The sequence below is a fragment of the Mobula birostris genome, chromosome 12 (genome assembly GCF_030028105.1).
Source record: "Mobula birostris isolate sMobBir1 chromosome 12, sMobBir1.hap1, whole genome shotgun sequence".
NCBI classification, from domain to species: Eukaryota; Metazoa; Chordata; class Chondrichthyes; order Myliobatiformes; family Myliobatidae; genus Mobula; species Mobula birostris.
In genome coordinates, this window is record NC_092381.1 from 25,040,125 (window position 1) to 25,060,408 (window position 20,284).

Consider the following 20,284-nt stretch of genomic DNA (forward strand, 5'->3'; position numbering starts at 1 on the left):
ATTCTTTTCAAATAAAAAAACTCACTTTAAGTGTCATCAACCAAAAATGATGGTGCACTTTACCATTTTATTCCCTTCAAATCACTCTTTATAGAATTCTGACTAGGCCTTTTATTACATCTTCTCAGTCGTCTCCAATGTATCAGTTTTTAAATATTTGATTTATAATGGAGTCTAAAAGAAGGGTATCTATACCTGAGCGAGGCGCCGATGCATGCAATAAAGAATTCAGGAGCAAGCGGTTACTCAGAGAGTAGGCAGAATGGAGAATATGTGCAGAACTGTTGAGACAAAGCTTTAGTGAGGAGTTGCATAAGTAACTGAAGAAATAGACGTCAGGTTGAAATGAATAGGGCAGGATCAAGCATAAACTCCGGCAAGGGTTCGTTTTTGTGCTCTAAAACATTTTCTAATATCTTGTTCCATCTATCCTGAGTATATGAGTTAAGGACTGGTAGCTCTTAGAGACAGAGCCGGACAACATGGAATCAGGGCATTTGTTCCATACATAGTGACTAGGATAGTCCATCAAGTTATTCCTATTTGCCCATATCTCTTTAAACCAGGAGTTCCCAACCCTTTATATGCCATGGACTAATACCATTAAGCAAAGGGTCCATGGACCCCAATTTGGAAACCCCTGCTCCAAACCTTTCCTATCCATGTTCCTCTCCAAAAGTCTTTTGAATGTTATTGTACTTGCCTCAACCACTTTCCCTGGCAACTTGTTCTATGTACCAACTGTTGTGTGAAAAAGTTACCTTTCAGGACCTTTTAAACCCTTCCCCTCTTACCATTAACCTCTGTCCCCTAGTTTTGATTCCCTTTCCCTTTCACTTTATCTATGCTCCTCATAACTTTATGCATCTAGATAAGATCACCTCTCGGCCTCCTGGACTCCAGGGAATAAAACCCTAGCCCACCCAATCTCTCCCTATAACTCAGGCTCTCAATTCCTAGCAAAGTTCTCATAAATCTGTTTTGGACTCTTTCCAGCTTAATAGTATCCTTTCTATAACAAGGTCACCAAAACTGTGCACAATACTCCTACATCTTGTGTAACTGCAACTTAATGTTCTAACTTCTATACTCAGTGTCCTGACAGATAAAGGTCAGCATGCCAAAAGTCTTCTTCACCACCCTGTGATGCCAGTTTCAGAGAGCTGGAGTATGTACTTCCTTCAAATCATGTCTGACTGCACCAGAGCCCCGTGCCTTTGATTCAAGATTCAAGATTGTTTAATGCCATTTCCAGTACATCATTGTAAAGGGGAATTAAATGATTGTTACTCCGGCAGCACAAAAGACACAGAGTAAGATAAACACAATAATAATATTAGTAAAACACAATAAATATAAATACGCAAGATAGCGTATATGTATTTGTTGATTGTATGTCAATAAAGTGATGCTAGGTACAGGAATGCCTGTATGTAAGGTGACTGACAGGAAATGATAAAGTAGTGATGGTTGGGAAAGTGGAGTGGGTGGGTTAGTGGGTGGAGGTGTTGATCAGCCTTACTGCCTGGGGAAAGTAACTGTTTTTGAGTCTGGTGGTCCTGGCGCAGATGAAGTTTAGCCTCCTTCCTGATGAGAGTGAGGCAAACAGTCCACCAGGAGGGTGGATAGGATCCTTCATGATGTTACTGGTCCTTTTCCAGCATCCTTCTGTATATATGTCCTTGATGGTGGGTAGGTTGGTGCTGGTGATGAATGGGACAATTTTATAACCATATAACAATTACAGCATGGAAACAGGCCATCTCGGCCCTTCTAGTCCATGCCGAACTCCTACTCTCACCCTGTCCCACCGACCTGCACTCGGTCCATAACCCTCCATTCCCTTCCTGTCCATATATTGATCCAATTTAACTTTAAACGACAACATCAAACCTGCCTCAACCTCCTGTTGTAGAGTTTTCCTGTTTGCCGCAGTGCAGTTTCCATACCAAAGCAGTGAAGCAGCTTGTTAGGATGCTCTCTACCGCCTATTGGTAGAATGACGTGAGAATAGGTGTGCAAAGTCTAGGTCTCTTCAGCCTCCTCAGAAAGTAGGAGTATCGTATAGAATGTGCTCTGGAACCATGACAGATTGTGTTAGATGTGCACTTGCCGGAATTTAAAACAGCTCGCAGTTTCCACTGCCATGACGTTGATGCAAAGAGGGATCACTCATACTCCCACACTAGAGAGGGATTATCCGTACTTCCTGTCTTGAACAAAGTCACAACTTTTGCTACTCTCCAGTCCTTTGGTGTAGTCAGTCATGATTTGGTGGAAATAATCATGAAGGACTTGGACCTATTAATGGTGCAACAGAGAGTGGATGGATATAGGTTTGTGGAAAGCTTGAAGAAGAGATTGACTTGGATGACCTTACACAGGTAGTTAATTTTCTTTTGGTTTATCACCTGTCATCCTTGGTCAGTTTGGACTTACCCCCTTAAGTGTCTCTACCTTTAATTTTTTATGTCGTTCTTTTCAGGATATTTGAAATACGACAATACTCTTTGTTTTGGTTCACGCTTATGTTCAATGGGAATTGGTCAAACATAGAAAAAAATGGAATAACTTTCACTGAAATATCTCTTGACCGAGTTTGTCTAAGTTAGTTCAGACTATTTCAATCACTCCATTTCAATTGCTTTGGATTAGTCAGGCTCTCTTGTGAGATGCAAAGCTCCAAAATGGCATCTCCATTGTTTGCATACTAGATTCTTCAGACTCCTTAGGGTATCAGGTAGAAAACAAGTATTTTCCTCCTGCATCTTATCTCAGGGGTGGTGAACCTATTTCAGAGCATGTGCCCAAATTGTTGATAATCTTCTACAAAATGCTCTCGCATGCTATAGTAATTTTGAACAGAGATAACATTGATTAAATAAGGATTTTTTAAAGGGAAAAGGACGAGTCCTGTTGCTTATTTATGTGTATTCATTGTTTTACTATTAATATAAATATAACAGAGACAGATTGAAATAAATGAAAGTTTAAAAAACCTTTCTAAAAATTACTAATATTAATTTTTTTTACAAGAGAATTGAGAAATAAATATTCATGGACATGCTAAACTACATACAGTATTTACCATTATTAATGCTGAATATCCGGTGTTCACTCACAAGAAGATATGATCCCAACATATCAATGCAACTATAAAGAAAACAAGACAAACTCCTCATTAAGAGTTTGAGGAGATTTGGTATTTCACCTAATACACTTAAAAATTACTACAGGTACACCGAGGAGGGCATTCTGACTGGCTGCATCACCGTCTACTGTGGGGTGGGGGGGCGGGGGAGGGGTTTGCTACTGCACAGGATAGTAGTAAGTTGCAGAGAGTTGTTAAATCAGTCAGCTCCATCATGGGTACCTGCCTCTGTAGGATCCAAGACATCTTCAAGGAGCAATGCCTCAAAAAGGCAGCTTCATTCATTAAGGACTTCCACCACCCAGGGCATGCCCTCTTTTGATTGTTACCATCAGGAAGGAGGTATAGAAGCCTGAAGGCACACACTCAGCGATTCAGGAACAGTTTCTTCTCCCTGATAACTGATTTCAGAATGGACATTGAACCCATGAATACTGCTCCTTATTTCTGTTTTTGGACTACTTATTAAATTAAACTAATCTACATATATATTTACTACCTGTAGCTTACAGTCTTTTTCTCTCTATTATCATATACTGCCGAGGCAAGTTAACAAATTTCACAACAGGTACCGGTGATATTAAAGCTGATTCTAATTCCGAAGCCAATGCCAACTGGGCCAACCATTCACTATCTGAATGCTGATGTGTCAGGTCTACAAGGATCTCAGAACACATCATCCAGTGTCATATGTTCTTGCAGCCATCTAGCCGGTGACAAGCTGGTGTGAGATGTTTCCTGTGAAAACATTTCACTGCTCTTGTGTTGTAAAAATAATTAGCTGCTTCATTTACCGGTAAAGATAATTGTTATGTATCTTTTTATCATGGAATGTGTTTAAAATATTGATGGGCAGCATTGCATGCCACATGCCAACAAGATTTTATCGTGTGGCATCTTGTGCACACGTGCCATAGGTTTGCCACCCCTGAATTAGAAAAACTAATGGAATGTTATGCTTTATAGTTCCAAGGTTGTCAAGCCGAGGAGTGGTAGTTGTCACGGTCCAGTTCGTGGACTCCGGACTCCGGGTCTTCCGGCTGTCCTTTGTTTCAGTTGGGCTTAATCATAGGCACCTGTCCCTTGTTTCAGTTGGGCTGGGAATATAAGTGGCCCTGGGTTTTCGGTGTGGGTGCTGGTTTGTCTTGTCAGTATCCTGTCCTTGCCTCTATGGGGGTAAGTCAGGCTGTCTTTGCCATTACCCTGAGGCTGGACTGTTCCCTTCCCTTCCCCTCCCCTTCCTGTCAGGAGAAGGGGCGAAGGTGGGTCCTGGCGCCTTAAAACCAGTGCTTCGGGCAGACGGAGCTCGTCAGCCTGGGAAGACAGTCCATCTAAGAAAGGGAGAACTCTGATTTCAAACCTCTGCTGACTTGCGGCCATGTCCACTCATGGGAAAGGCTTTGAGAGTAAACCCTGAGGACAAATCTGGAGCTGGAGTCCCTAAGGCAGTCCGACGTTGCTTTTAACCTCGTTCTGGCAACTCCTGCGATGACACTGGTGCCAAGCTGTATCGGCCCTTGCCCTTCCCTTGGACAATATCGGTGTCTTGGAGAGGGGAGACTTGCTGCATAGGCAATTGCTGGTCTTCCATAGAGCCTTGCCCAGGCCTGCACCCTGGAGAGACAGACTGAAGCAAGACTTTCCAGGCGCAGATCCATGGTCTCGCTAGACTAACGGATGCCTCCACTTGGTAGTGGAGAATGAGACACAATGTCAGAAGGGTTTTGATACAGCTTCACAGACAACAGTTTAAGTGTCCATTTCAAAGGAAGGATATCCTTGTATTTGAGGCAGTAGAGAGAATGTTCACTTGGTTGATTCCTGGGATGAAGAAACTCGCACATGAAGAACATTCTGCAATCTGCAGTTACATTGGAGTACAGAAGGATAAGAGATAATCTTATTGAGAGATAAGATTCTGAGGAGGATGGTGAGAGGATATTCTTGTTGGAGTTTCTTGATACTTTCTCTTATTTTAAATTGGCAGCATCTGTGCAATAATTGGAATCAGTTCATGAACCTTTTTATAGCAGTGTGTTTGCCCAATTCCAGTATGATGTTCTCCAAAAGGGTTTCCTAATAGTGGGTCCTCAGGTAGCTATAGAGACCAACCAGGGATCCACATATTCTGGTGCAGTGTGGGTAAGGGTAAGTGGTGGCTGTGGTTAATGGTTGGGCCTTCTGGTTATTCAATCTCTCCTTTTGCAAATGCCGCTTGTTCTCTGCAGCAGAGTGGAGGTGGTTTTCATATTGAACAGCTTCCTCTTGAACAGATTTCCTCCATGTTTATCAATGGAGTGCAAAGGCTTCCCAGTTTTTAGATGCAATGCTGAATTTCCTCAGACTGATTTGAACCATTTCCTTTGCTGGTAATACTGTATATTGGTCATGCAGAAGGGCCATTCTTAGAATGTCTTATTGGTTAGGTCTACCTCCCTAAATATCACAATCATCATGATACCTGTTTGTCTCAGATGTTCTCCTGATACTTTCAAGCAGATAACCTTATTTGGGTTCCCAAAGCCACAACGCCTAAAAACAAAGCACTAACTGGGACTGGACATAATGGACATATTATTTTAATATTTTTGGCAATTATTATTTGTTCCATTCAAAGATTACTAAATTAAAATAGATTTTCCCAATGTGAAGTGTGAAACTGATAATTCTCACACATATACTTCCACATCTCTGATTTTTTTCTCAAACCTTGATCATATACCTGACCTCCGCTCTTACTCTGACGTTTCCAAATTTCCTCCCAATCCCCAGTCTCATCCCTAATCTACTGAACTTTCTTCTGATCCAGTGTTCTACTCTTGATTTGCCAAAGCTGATTTTCTCATTATCTTTCTTCCCATAATATTTTCTCCCAGTCATCAGAATATACTTCTCACCCTATGATCCCAAGTTTTTTTCCTCACTCCCAAAGTGGCTCCCCTTTAATCTTCCCCAGATCTTGATCTTCACACTTTCCCCAGCTTCCTCTCATTTCATAATTTCTTTCCTGATCCTTTAATTTCAACACCTCCCTCCCTCTAATCTTGCTCCTGATTTTGTTCCTGTTGTTAAGCCTCACTTTTACTTTCAAGTCCCAACTTGCAAGGGCACCTTATCTACTCTTCACCATACCCTCACTGGCCGTGACCTTGCTTGTGGACAGCCACCTTCACCTACACTTATTGGCTAACCATCTTGTTCATTACCCAAACCAGGCACCAATTGCTTGTCTATGATTGTTGTCCATCATGAACCCTAGACTAGCCTTAAACATCATCTTTTTAACAATGAAAACTACATTGTTCTTCTAGTAGCTACTGACATGTATAACAAAGTCAAGGTCAACTTCATTGCCATGTGCACAACGCATATATGCAGAGATGCAAAAACAAACTTACTTGCAGCAGGAAGACAATAAATTAAAGATAAATCATGCACAATTTTTACTAGAAAGAACACAATTAAAACAAAAACAATGTTCATTTTGGTGCAGAGTGATCAAAATGGACATAATGCTGCCAAACTGTAGTGATTTGGGCTTTGCTGGTTGGTTCAAGACCGAATAGTTGAAGGGAAGTATCTGTTCTTGAACCTGGTAGCATGGGGCTTCAGATTTCCTTATGTCCTGTCTGATGGGAGCTGCAAGAAGATGGCCTGTCCCAGATTGTGGGGATCTTTGATAATAGAGGTTGCCTTCTTGTGGTAGTACCTTCAGCAGATAACACCAGTGGTATGGAGGAATGGGCCCTTGATGTACTTGGGTTGAGCCCACTACTCTAATGAGACTCCAAAATTCCTGTGCGTTTGAACTGTCATGCCAGACCATTCAAAACCAGTGAACCCACTATCTATAATTTCCTTGGCTTTCATCACTGGAGCTCGTTGGTTGATACTTGCAAGCAGTAAGCTGATTGCTAGAATGACCCTCCTGCTATTAAAGAACATAATAACTAGAGTAGTATCAAGGCAATTGGTCCCACGAGCATGTTCCTCCATGGAATAAGATCAAGACTGATCCAGTTTTGGTCATAACATCAGTCTCCCCTCGTATTCCTTAACTGCCTTCTAGTATAAATGTCTTTCGATCAACACCTCGAAAATATTAATGATTTGGCCTCTGCAACTTTTTGGTGTAGAGAACTCCAAAGATTCCCAGCCCTCTGAAAGAAAAAAATTGTCTGCGCATCTCTGTTTGAAACGGGCAGGCCCTTGTTCTAGATACCCAGGCTCCATACACCCCTACTTAGTGAAATATGTATTTAATGCCCAATGATCCCTAAATCTCTTTATAAAATCATAAGACCATAAGACATAGGAGCAGAACTGGCCCACTTGGGCCAACGAATGTGCTCCACCATTCAAAAATGGCTGATTTATTTGCCCCCTCAACCCCAATTCTGCCTTCCCTCTGTAACCTTTAATACCCCTTCTAATCAAGAGCTTATCAGCAACCTCCACTTTAAATATGGCCAATGACTTGGCCAGCACAGGTGTCAGTGACAATGAATTCCACAGATTTGCCACCCTCTGGCTAAAGAAATTCCTCCTCATCTCTGTTCTAAAGGGACCTGCTTGTATTCTGAGGCTGTGCCCTCTGGTCCTCGACTTCTCACTATTGGAAACAATGTCTCTATATCCACTCTATCTAAGCCTTTCAGTCTTCAGTTTACATGGCATCATTTTTCTAGTCTTTTGACTCTTTTGACACTTCCTCATCCATCTGACCTCCCTTTACATATAAACTCAAACTACTGCAGATGCTGGAAATCTGAAGTAAAAAAGGTCTTTTTAAATCAGAACATCTTTCAGTCTTACCAGAAAAGTCTTCCACCAGCCAGGATCGTTGTGTAAACATTGCTTTGAACTTCTCATCCGTCACTGGTGATGCACCAATGAGAGGGGTCACATACCACAAGGTCCATTATTCATATTCACATCATTTCCTACAATTTTATTGAAGTGTTCCCTGGTTCTCTCATGTGTAGCTTTTACAAATGGAACTCTAAAGAACCAAACCTAAATCCATCTGTTTGCGAGATTACAGCTCAGTATTGCCTTCATGTGGTAACACCCAGCAACAATAATTTTTAATATCAGAGAGAGTACAACCGTTCATAAATCTGGCAAACTGTGGGCATAACAAGATTGAAGTGCTCATTCAGTGGCAGTAAATTCAGAGTTCAAATGGCATTGCTTAACTTCCATTTTCTTGTCAGTCACAGAGATTCTTATTAATATCAATCAACTGGATATGCTGTGCAATATGTTTAGTTTTAAGACTCTATGAATGTGTAAAAAGTAATGAGAAAGAAAACGAAAGAGCTGTAGTATTGGAGTAGCAAGCCTGTCAGTATTCTCTGCTGTAGCTGCAGGGAGTGACAGCTTGTCACAAAAAATCTTGGAAGAAACAGGAACATCCCAAAGGACCAAAATTAATCTTCCGTTTACAAATAGCATAGGAATGACAGGACAAGAAGGTTTTCATCTGGTTCATAATGGGTGACAATAAAAATGTTTGTTGCAACTGCTACACAAACACACTCAATCTATGTATGTAGAACAGAATCATCTAGTCTCAGTTCAGCAATTAACCAAGTCAAGCGAACTCGGTGCCATTCACACCTATCAATAGAAATAGCTGTGGGCAGCACAGCTTCAGTAACTTGAATGTCAGCCACATCCTTTATGCTACACTACCTACTGTATACATGTGTTTCTGCATAAGTAGGTGTAACTAGTTCACTTGCAACAAATCTCAAAGTTAATGATAAACAACTGTCAGGCAGGCACTAAATCACCCGTCTGTCTGCTAACTATTAGTTAAGATTTAATTGTTTTGCCAATTTTCCCGTCTGTCATGCTGTAAAATTACTGGTGCTTCTGAGCCACATCTGCCCTTATTAGAATGAATGATTTCACAGCTTCAAAGCAAAAAAAAAATTGGAGAGCTACAGAATGAAATACGAAGTTAGATTCATTTAGAGAATAGAGCATAGAACGGTACAGAACAGGGACAAGCCCTTTAGCTGCAATGTTGTGCCGACCCCATTAAATTAGCTATCAGAATCAGGTTTAATATCACCCGCATGTGTCACGAAATTTGCTAACTTTGTGGGAGCAGTACAATGCAATATGTGATAATATTGAAATAAAACTGTGAATTATACCATATATATGCACATTAAAGAGTTAAATAAGTAGTGCAAAAACAGAAATAAAAAGTGGTGAGGTAGTGTTCATGGGTTCAACGTCCATTCAGAAATCGGATGGCAGAGGAGAAGAATGGCCAACTAAACGACTCTCTTCTCCCTACACAATGTCCATATCCTTCGATTTCCCTCACATTCACGTGCCTATCTAAACTTCTCTTAAACGTCCCTAATGTACCTTCCTCTGGGCAGCGCATTCTGGGCACCCACCACTCTCTGTGTAAAAACTTGTCTCTTACTTCTCCTTCGAACCTACCCCCTCTCACCTTAAATGCATGCCCTCTGGTATTAGACATTTCCACCCTGGGATAGCAGGAAGCAGGAGAGGGACATTCTGTAATGATCAATAAACTAATTGTTGGAATCAAATGACCTTGCCTGCTGTCTTGGGGCTGGGTGTGTCTGCACCCAGTGCCCCTGGCACTCCTTCTCTACCACCTGTCCCACACCCCCTCCCACAACGCTCTACCCTCAACATTCCCAATATCCTTTGCTCCCGCCAGATTTACAAACTTGCTCCCTGCTCTCCGCTCTCCACATTGACAAATACATTACTGTGCAAAAGTCTTAGGCAGCATAGCCAAGATATGTGCACAGTGATATATATATATACTGCTGCTACAAAACTACAAATTTCATGACATATGTCAGTGATATTAAACTTGATTCTGAAAATCTAGAAAAAAGTAGCCTAATATACTCAAGGGTAAAATGTAAAATGGCAGTAAGACAATGGGAAGTAGTAAAAATTGGAACTTGAGTTACAAAACCATCTTATACTCCTCAACACAAATGCTTAGGTAGTAAACATACAGACAGGATGTATGGGGCAACATAAACTGGAAGCTTAAGTGTACAAAAATGAAAAAAAGTACATTTGGATCCAGGGGATTCGAGCCATGCTACCTCAGCAAACCACAACTCTGATTTAGCCCTAACCTAACCATGGGACAATTTACAATGATCAATTAACTTGGGACCGGGGAAGGCCCACAGATTCCACAGGGAGGACATACAGACTCCTTACAGAACAAAGTACGGAAGTTCAGAGTCAAATTTATTATCAGAGCACATACATGTCAGCACACACAACCCTGAGATTCTTTCTTTGCAGGCATACTTAGTAATTGTAAACTGTAAACAAATGGTGCAAATGCAGATATAAATAAATAGCAGTAAATAATGAGCATGAAACAGCAATATAACAGAGTCCTTAAGTGAGTGTATCTATCCTCTTTTGTTCAAGTTCCTGATGGTTGAGTGGTAGTAATTGTTCTTGAACCTGGTGGTGTGAGTCCTGAGGCACCTGTACTTTCGACCGGATGGTAGCAGTGAGAAGAGAGCGTGACCTGAAAGAACGGTGCCGGAATTGAATTCTGAACTCTGGATCTCCTCCAGCTGTGACAGGGTCGCGCTAGCTGCTACCCTACTGTGGCACCCTGTTTTTTTAACATTACACTTGAAAGAAAAGGATAGTCCGTTGTGAAGTGGGACCCTTAAAATTAGATAATAGAGAGTGACAATGATCAGTAGGTATGACTTCTTGGAAGAAGTGGTGAGTGGTAGTTATATGATATGACTATTTTGCAATAATGACAGTAATGGAAGCAGTCATTATAGAATAAGTGTTGTTGGAGTAACATGTACCATATGAAGTGTTCAGCCCTGTTAATAAAACATTATTCTTTAGCACCATATACAGAAAATATTACGCCAATCAGTGTAGATTAAAACATTAAATTGCTAAAGGATGCTAGTTTAGAATTCATACTTCATACTTTGTCTTATAAATGCCATCAAGTCTGGTTCAGACTAACTGAGTCATACCTACCATTACAGAGTCACAGATTTGTACAGTTTAGAAACAAGCTCTTTAGTCCATTGTGTCTTTTCTAACCCTAATGCCTATCTATACCAAGCCTATATTAATTCCATATCTCTCTGTGTCCTGCTCATTCAGGTCCCTGTCCAGATGCCTCTTACACATGACTACTGTCCCTGCTTCCACCACCATCTCGTCTGGTAGCTCATTCCAGATACAAACTGCTTTCTGTATGAAAAATGAACCCTTCAGTTCTCCTTTAAACTGACTCCCCTTCACCTGACCTGAGTGGCAGTTCTGAAGCAAACCATCAGAATCCAGCAGCTTCAAAGGATGTCCCACACCAGAGTGGAGCTAGTCTGGCACAAGTCACTGGTATGGCCGCATTTGGATTTCCTGTACTGTTCTGGTCAGCTTGTTATAGGAAAGATGTGGTTAACCTTGAAAGAATGCAAAAAAGATTTACATGATGGATTACATACTCTATGAGATTGACTGTGATAAGGTGTACTCACTGGAGGCTTTTCTCCAACGTTTTTCCTTCTGGGTTCTGATGTGACATTCTTCACAATTTTTTTTTGTAATAGCTCTTAAATTTCTGATTAGGTTGAATAACTTGGTTTTGGAATATTCTGAGTGTCAGAAAAATATTATTAGCATTCAAGGTTTCTTTGACAGTTTTGACAGCCAGCTAAGCCAAAGTTGGGGCTTACCTAGGTGTGAAATACCATTTTCAGCATTTTCATGGATGAGGGTGTTTACGGCTTCACATGTGATGGAACTTATGTCAGAAACCATATTGTTCTTCAGGGTCTCCCTACACAGGACAGATCCTGACAAGTTTGTCTTAGAAGATCTGAACTAGGTTAAGAATTGCGTCTTTTCATTTGACATAGTATGAGGTTATTTCAGAAAGGAATTGGGAGTGCTAAAAGGGGCTATAAAATATAGATAGGTAGATAGATAGGTAGATAGATATACTTCATTAATCCCGAGGGAAATTTGGTTTCGTTGCAGCCGCACCAACCAAGAATAGAGCGTAAATATAGCAATACAAAAAACCCCAACAATCAAACACCAAAATGCAAACTACGCCAGATGGAAAATAAGTCCAGGACCAGTCTATTGGCTCAGGGTGTCTGACCCTCCACAGGAGGAGCTGCACGTTTGATGTCCACAGGCAGGAACGACCTCCCGTGCCGCCAAGTGTTGTATCACGGTGGAATGTGGCCGAAGTCCAACAGTAAAAAGTTCAATATCCAGTCTGCAAACATGTTCCTCGATTGTAATATACCCCGGATTGCACCATCCGTTGTTAGCCAGAACAGTAAGCACCCAATTCCTTTATGCTTACCGCTCTCGGTGCACTTCCGGTCAGCCGGAACGGTATTACCCACCGAACTCCTCTTCTCCAAAAGTCTCTGTTGTCTCGATCCGGTCCTCTTTCCTCGGCTTTGTGATCCCCCTCTGCATCCTCTGTGTGTTTTCCTCCAGATTTCAGCAGGGATGTCCGCCGCTCTGTTCGCTAAGCCGGCCGGTATTTGCTGGTCCGTGGAATCCACAACGCGACCTTGCTTCTGTCCCGCATTCTGGGATGTAACCATTTCCAGCGCTAAAGAAAACCTAAATAAAACTCTCTCTACCAGCATGTTAGAGAGGGTGCAGCTTTGACGTGTTACCCTGAGAAAAAAAAACAAAAAATAATGTAAATTAAAAAGTAAAAAGAAGAAAGTAAGAATAGATCGGAATGGCTGTACCAGGCTGCATGCACGACCGGCACATGCGCACTATTGCATGCACAAATATCCTTGGGGAGTAGAGTTAAAGGGAACCCCAAAGCTCTTTATGCATCCATTACTAACGAGAGGGTAACTAGGGAGAGTGTAAGACCACTCAAGCAAAGAAGAGGAGATTTATGCCTGGGAAAAGGTTTTAAATGTGTACATCACATCAGGATTCACCAGACAGGACATGGACAATAGTAAGATCAGGGAAGAGTATGCTGATATTCTAGGGATTGTTGACATCAAGAAGAAGGAGGTGTTGGGGCTCGTGAGGAACATTAATGTAGATAAGTCCCCAGGATCTGATGGGATCTATCCTAGGTTATTTAGAGAGGAGATTGCTGGGGCTTTGATAGCAATCTTTGTATAGTTTTAGCCACTGGTGAGGTCCCAGGGAATTGGAGAATAACTGATGTTGTTCCTCTGTTTAAGAAGAGAAAAAAGGCAAACCAAGAAATTATAGTCTGGTGAGTTTTTACATCAGCTGTAGAGAAATTATTGGAGAATATTCTAAGGGATAGAATCCACTTGCATTCTGGAAAAAATGTATGGGGGAGATCATGTCTTAGAAACTTGATTGAGATTTTTGAGGAGTTGACAGGGAGGTAGAGCAGTGAACGTTGTCTCTCATGGTAGGCTGATCCAGAAGATTAGGGCACATGGGATCCATGGAGACTTTGTAGGTGGGATTCACAATTGGCTTGACCTTAGAAGACAGAGGGTAATGATGGAGGAATGTTATTCTGACTGGAAGTCTGTGACCAGCAGGTTAGGACTCTTGTTTATCAGATGTACTAATGATTTCATTGACAACGTAGGTAGAGCTGATTATTAAGTTTGCAGATGACATGAAAGTTGATGGAGAATTGAATGAGAAAAATTGTCTAAGGATTCAGCAGAATACAGTTGGAATGATGGGTAGAGAAATGGGAGATGAAATTTAATTCAAACAAATGGAAAGCATTGTACTTTGGGAGGTCAGATGGAAGAGGGAAATATATAGTAAATGGCAAGTCTATTACAAGCATTGATGTACAGTGTTACGAAAAGTGCTGTTTTGTGGAACCAGTACAGTGCAAGACATAAGAAATACTATAAGTTACAATAAAACATAAAATAGTGAAACAGTGGAAATGGTGAGGTAGCATTCATGGACTCATGGACTACTCGGAAATCTGATGGCGGAGGAGAAGGGAAAAACCTTGAGTGTGCATCTTCAGGCTCCTATACCTTCTTTCCCATGGTAGAAAAGAGAAGAGGGCATGTCCCAGATGATTAGGGTAATGATGGACGCCACCTTCTTTGGCATCTATTGAAGAACCTTTCAATGGTGGGGAGGCTTGTGTCCATGATTGAACTTGCCGACCCTACAAACGTCTGCAGTTCCTTTCAATCTGGTCATTGGATCCTCCACACCAGGTGATGATACAACCAGTCAGAATGCTCTCCATGTAAGAAATTTCTAGAGTCTTTGGGGACATAACAAATCTCCTCAAACTCATAATGAAGTAGAGGCACTGGTGTGCCTTCTTTGTGATTGCATCCATGTGTTGGGTCCAAGATAGATCCTCCAAGATGTTTGACACCCTGGAACCTGAATCTGCTCACTCTTTCCACTGTTGATCCCTCAATGAAGACTGGTGTGTTCTCCCGACCTCCCCTTCCTGAAGTTCACTATCAATTCCTTGGTCCCGCTGATGTTGAGTGCAAGATAGGTTGTTTGCTTTGGTTGAGTAGTGCAGGAAAATACACAGGTAGAACTGCAAATTAGAGCTGGCCTTTTAAGGAATGATGTGAGGAAACATGGATTCAGAGGTGGGATTTGGAATTCTTTTCTTCAAATGTCATTTAATGCCAAGCCATGTGACAAATTTTAATATGAGCTTTAAAATTAGTCATCCAAAAACTCTTTCAAATTTCTACAGTGGGGAGCATTCTGACTGGTGATATCATAGCCTGGTATGGAGGTTCCAAAGCACAGGATCATAAGAGATTGCAGAGGCTATAGACTCAGACACAGCAAGCTCCACCTCACGTACCACACCTCACCATTTTCACGAGGCAACGCCTCAAGAAGGCAGGACATGCCCTCTTCTTGTTACTACCATCTTGGAGGAGGTACAGGAGCCTGCAGACCCACATTTAATAATTGAGAAAGATCTTACTCCCCTCCCCAGTTATTCTCCTGTGTTTTGAAGGGTCCAGAAACCTGTGAACACTATCTCATTTTTCATTTATTTAAGCAAGTTATTTATTTCTGTATTTTATAGTAATTTTATGTCTTTACAGTGTACTGCTGCTGCAGAACAATAAATTTCACTTAATCTAAGATAATGATAATAAATCTGAGTCTAATTCTGATTCATAAGTTATTAAGTGATTCAGTATATGGGGAAGATTACAACCAAGCCATGAAGACATCAAGGTTTTAGACCGTGTTAAAGGGTAAAATGCCTACATCTGCTTCTACTTTCTCCTGCACCAGTTCTAATTTCACTGTTCTCCTGTAAATGTGTAGACTGACATGCTCCTTGATCTCAGTATTACCCTATGTAAGGTAGTCATTATTAACGGTGGGAGTTTACAAGGTTTGCTGATCAGATGGTGGTTTATTCGAAATGTTCGTGGTGCAATCAATCAACAATGAGTTTACTCTTTTGGTTATTTTCACTTCATAAACCTGCTGTGAAAATGACCAGCAAGCTGCCAATTACTTGGGATGTGTGTGTTTCTGTGTCTGCAAAGCCAACATAAATACAAAGATTTTACACTTAAGCCAGCTTTTATGTAAGAGAAAAGGAAGTTATTTTAGATGAAGGGGCACCAGTCACACTCCACAATACAACAGTAAATGTATGAAAAATTAACTTCCCTCTAGAACCATGCAGAATGTTTCCTGTAATTTCCACTTCTCCAATGTAATTGATTTATTGATAATATCATGAAAAATGCTTAGTACTATTCCCCTAATACTCATGTTGTGTCAGTTCATTCATTCTCTTTATAGAATAAAGAATATTAATCTTGCAATTGCCATCATACTCAGACCCACCTTATCCTTACTGCCTGCCCATCTCACCGTCCATTACAAAATTCTCTTACCAACGTTGCTCTCTTCAACTTTGAATTGCATGAACCTGTGCATTTTTCCAAACCCAAGCTGTACCCCTGACTCCATTTTATCCATCACTATGATTAATTGTCTTGTGTCAATAGTTGCTTACGGGAAGATAATTCTTGCTATAATATCCTTCTTTAAAATTTTGATAACACCGTACGTGCATTCATGAGCCCATTATGGGCCATCACACAACAGCTGGATAATGTTTTCCTGGTGAGCCAAGTTAAAATGGAATACTAGAAAAAGAGTAAACAGTTTCCAACTGTGCATCTGTCCATTTATAATGTTCTGATTCACAGAAGATTCTGAAGAGAACAGTCATTACTCAGTCAGTCTGTCAGTGGGTGCCATCCCGAATTTGGGGTTGACGGCTATGCACCTCCATCTTCTTCTGTCTTGAGACAGCACCGAGTGCAGCCTCTCCTCCAGTTTGTTCTTGCTGGCCACCTTGGCACCTCCCGCCGCTGCCTCTGCCGAACTCGAGCCCGAGGCCGTGTCGGCCTCCAGCCGCGGCCGCCTCTTCGAGCTCAGCCCTTCCTTAGGCGGAGGCCTTGGGCAGGTCCAGGCACATGGTGCAGCGCCCAAGTTCATCATGTCTCTTCTAACTAAGTGCATAGCATACGATTCGTAGATACGTGGTGAGGCTTTAATCTCTTCCACGGAAGATGGCCGTTGGCTCACAAGGAACTCATCCGCCCTTTGTCAGGTCTTGTTGTTTTTTCAGTCGTGCTGGGTGTCCTCACACCCTCCTCACCAGACTAAGTCATTACTACTTACTTTTATTTACTGAAAGTTTTTACCTTTGAAAAATCTGTGAACCACAAGCAGATTCCAACATTGCCTTGTAATGTTTAGCAGTGGCAGAACAGAGATTGATTAAAATGCTACCGGTCACAAGTTAATATAGAGTCTCGTCCTTTCGAGGTACTGCATAGTGTAAATGCTTTGGGTCAGTTTCTCCAGTCAGTGACAAGTTACCAGTGCTTGTCATTGACCTTGAAGAAAGCTGACCACAAAGGTCTAACGCATTCTGCAGCCTGGCTTCTGCTTTCCCTGAAACCAGATGGGACTTCTGACATCCTGCAGGTGTGATATCGTCAAGTAGGCTCAGAAACTAGAGGTATCATGGGATTTCCTTACAGCAAAACCAGAAGCTAAAAGCAAGTGGATGATCATTGTCCTTTCCCCAGGGCTGGGAAATCTAAAATTAAAGGGCACAGACTCAAAATAAGAAGGGGAAGATTTAAAAGAGAACTGAGAGGTAACTTCTTTACACAGAGGGCAGTGAGAAGTGTGTGGAGGCAGGTACATCACAGTATTTAAGAGGCATTTGGATAGGTACATGGAGAGGAGGGTCTTGGAGGGTTATGGGCTGAACGTGGGCAACTGAGCTAGCAGGCTGGTTGCTGTGGTCAGCGTAGGCTAGTTGTTCTGGTGCTAAGATTCTATGACACAAAGCTTAACACCTTTTCTAAATATCTACAGACAGCAAGATGAAAATTTGAATGTACTGTACATGTGTGATTAAAGTAGAATTGAAATGTCATAAACTTACAAATTTATGAGAAGAATTTATGAGGCAGCGTGCGCGGCCTCTCTGGTGAATGATATCGTATTTGTTAAATAGGGGCTGTGAACAATTCTGATTTGATGGAGACAGACGTGAGAAGCACAGAGGAACATCTGGAGAAACTTCTGAAATGCCCGGTTCGCTGCTGCTGCTACTGTGCGATCGAGAATCTCCGGAGGGGAAGGCCTCAAATCCTCAGCTTTGCCTGTTGCTGGTGGCCGGGGCTGGGGTCGAAGCGCTTGGCAGAGATGGTGCTCGGTGTTGGAGGGCTGTTCGGAGGCTTGAAGTTTTCGGACTGTCTCAAAGTCCGACTGTGGTCGGATGCTTCCGGGATGCTGCATCGGCAAGTTTGCGGCGCTGGAAGCTCATGGCAGGGAGAGTTTTCTTCCTTCTCCGGTCTGCGTGAGATGATGGGACTTTCGAGAGACTTTGAACTTTTTTTTACCGTGCCCATGGCCTGTTCTTCATCAAGTTACGGTATTGTTTGCACTGTTGTAACTATATGTTATAATTATGTGGTTTTTGTCAGTTTTTCAGACTTGGTCTGTCTTGTGTTTCTGTGATATCACACTGGAGGAACATTGTATCATTTCTTATTGCATGCATTACTAAATGACAATAAAAGAGGGCTGCTTGTCCTCATAATCTAATCTAATCTAAATACATAATTTTGGAAATAATTGTTTTAGAGGAAGACAATCCACACATATTGAACTTTAGGGCCAAAGTTCAAGTTCAAAGTAAATTTATTATTAACGTCCGTATATGTCACCATGTACTGCCCTGAGATTCATTTGACAGAATAGCAGTTAGGTGGCAATTCCGGATCAGTATGTCATTAAAATTTCAGTTCATTCAACAAGGCGCAACATTTTTAGTGTTTGTAACAGCAGGAATACATTGTAAGTAAGTGAATTTGATTATTATATTGGAGAAGTGAGTGTAACAATGCATAAGAAAGTGGAGGAAAGATCACTTCTGAACTTATTTAACTGCACATGAGCACACTTCAGAAATTACTGCCGACTTTTAATCCATTACCATAAGACTTACGTACTTACTTGGGCCCTTAGCTCCTAAGTGCAGAATAAGCCATCAATGACCTGCTGTTCCCATCGCTCTCAAGTCGATGGTATGGTTGGAGTTCATCAATGCTTCTGCAACCTGTTGACTCCACTGTACAGGGGATTGGTCAATACAGGTTCATCAGACCCCTCTTTGCAGGCCTTACCCGGTTCCACCTCTCAAAACAGGGACGTAGTATTGGACTTTGAGAGGCAAAACCATAAGACATAGGAGCAGAAGTAGGCCATTCAGCCCATTGGGTCTACTCCACCATTCAATCATGGTTGATTTGTTTTCCCATTCAAGCCCATTCTCCTCTTCCTCTCTGTAACCTTTGACACACTTACTGATCAAGCGCATATCTAAGACCTTAAGAGATGGTCGGCTGATTTAATCGTGGGCCATTATAGTTCAATGATTCAATGGTTCAATTTAATATCAGAGAATGTATACAGAATACAACCTGAAATTCTTACCCTCCGCAGACATCCACAAAACAGGAAAAACCCTAAAGAGTGAATGACAGAAAATGTTAGAACCCCAAAGCCTCACTTCATGTTTGCTTTTTAAAATATAAATCTTGGGGTATTATATTTGGTTAAAGCCACACTTCGAAGACAGGGACGTTTTTAAAAAGTCTGTTCCTCGCTTCGAAATAAAGCAGAGTTTTGGTTCTTGAAGGTGATGACTTGAGAAAGTATTACATCATTAGATGTAGTTACAAAAATGAATAATTATTTTAGGTTAGTCACAGCTCATGAAAAATTATATGCACACAGAACCAGTTTAGCTAATCCAGGTGCAGAGAAAACAGACAGAGATTAATATCAATTTGTCATTATACTCTGTCATTGGTGAAGGAAGCAGAGATTCAGGTATCCATCTGCTGTTAGTGCACATTTATATTTAGATGTCTGTATTTCTCCCCATCGCGATTAAAAACCAGTTAAATTTGACACATTTTAATCTTGTGTTGGACCCATTTCACCACTATTTCCATTCCAGTAGAATACATGAGCCACTAACCATTGTTGATAGCTGCTTATTGGATGTGCTGAGTGGGAGCTTGTGTGGCTGCATGCCAATCTGGATGAGGTCCATTTTTCTTAATAGACACGTTTACCTTAATCTCCATCACTTCAGTTTGGTCCTGTGTATTTCAGTGCTGCTGTCACTTGGATAACAGCAACTAATATAATTTTATACTTTAATCTGTTGCTGTACTTGGGCAAGTTTAAAAGAGAATGTCAGTGCTTATCAGTAAGTACCCCTGCCAAGCACTGCAAACCATATGGTGCAGTGTTCTGCCAAAATTCAGTATCAGTGAATTTCCATCTTTACTCTGACATATGATTTCATAATCTTCTTCTTGCTTGGCCACATTCTGGAAAAGATGACGTCGTTCTGGATGTTAGGGCGGCCTGCAGAGGAGCGCACAGACGGTGAATATGCACCACCAGTGCAGGAGACAGGAGGGAGAGTGGATGGGCAGGGGAGGGCTGGTGGGGATGGCGGGTGGGGGCAATGTGGTTGGAGGGAAGGGAGAAAGAGAGAGAGAGCGG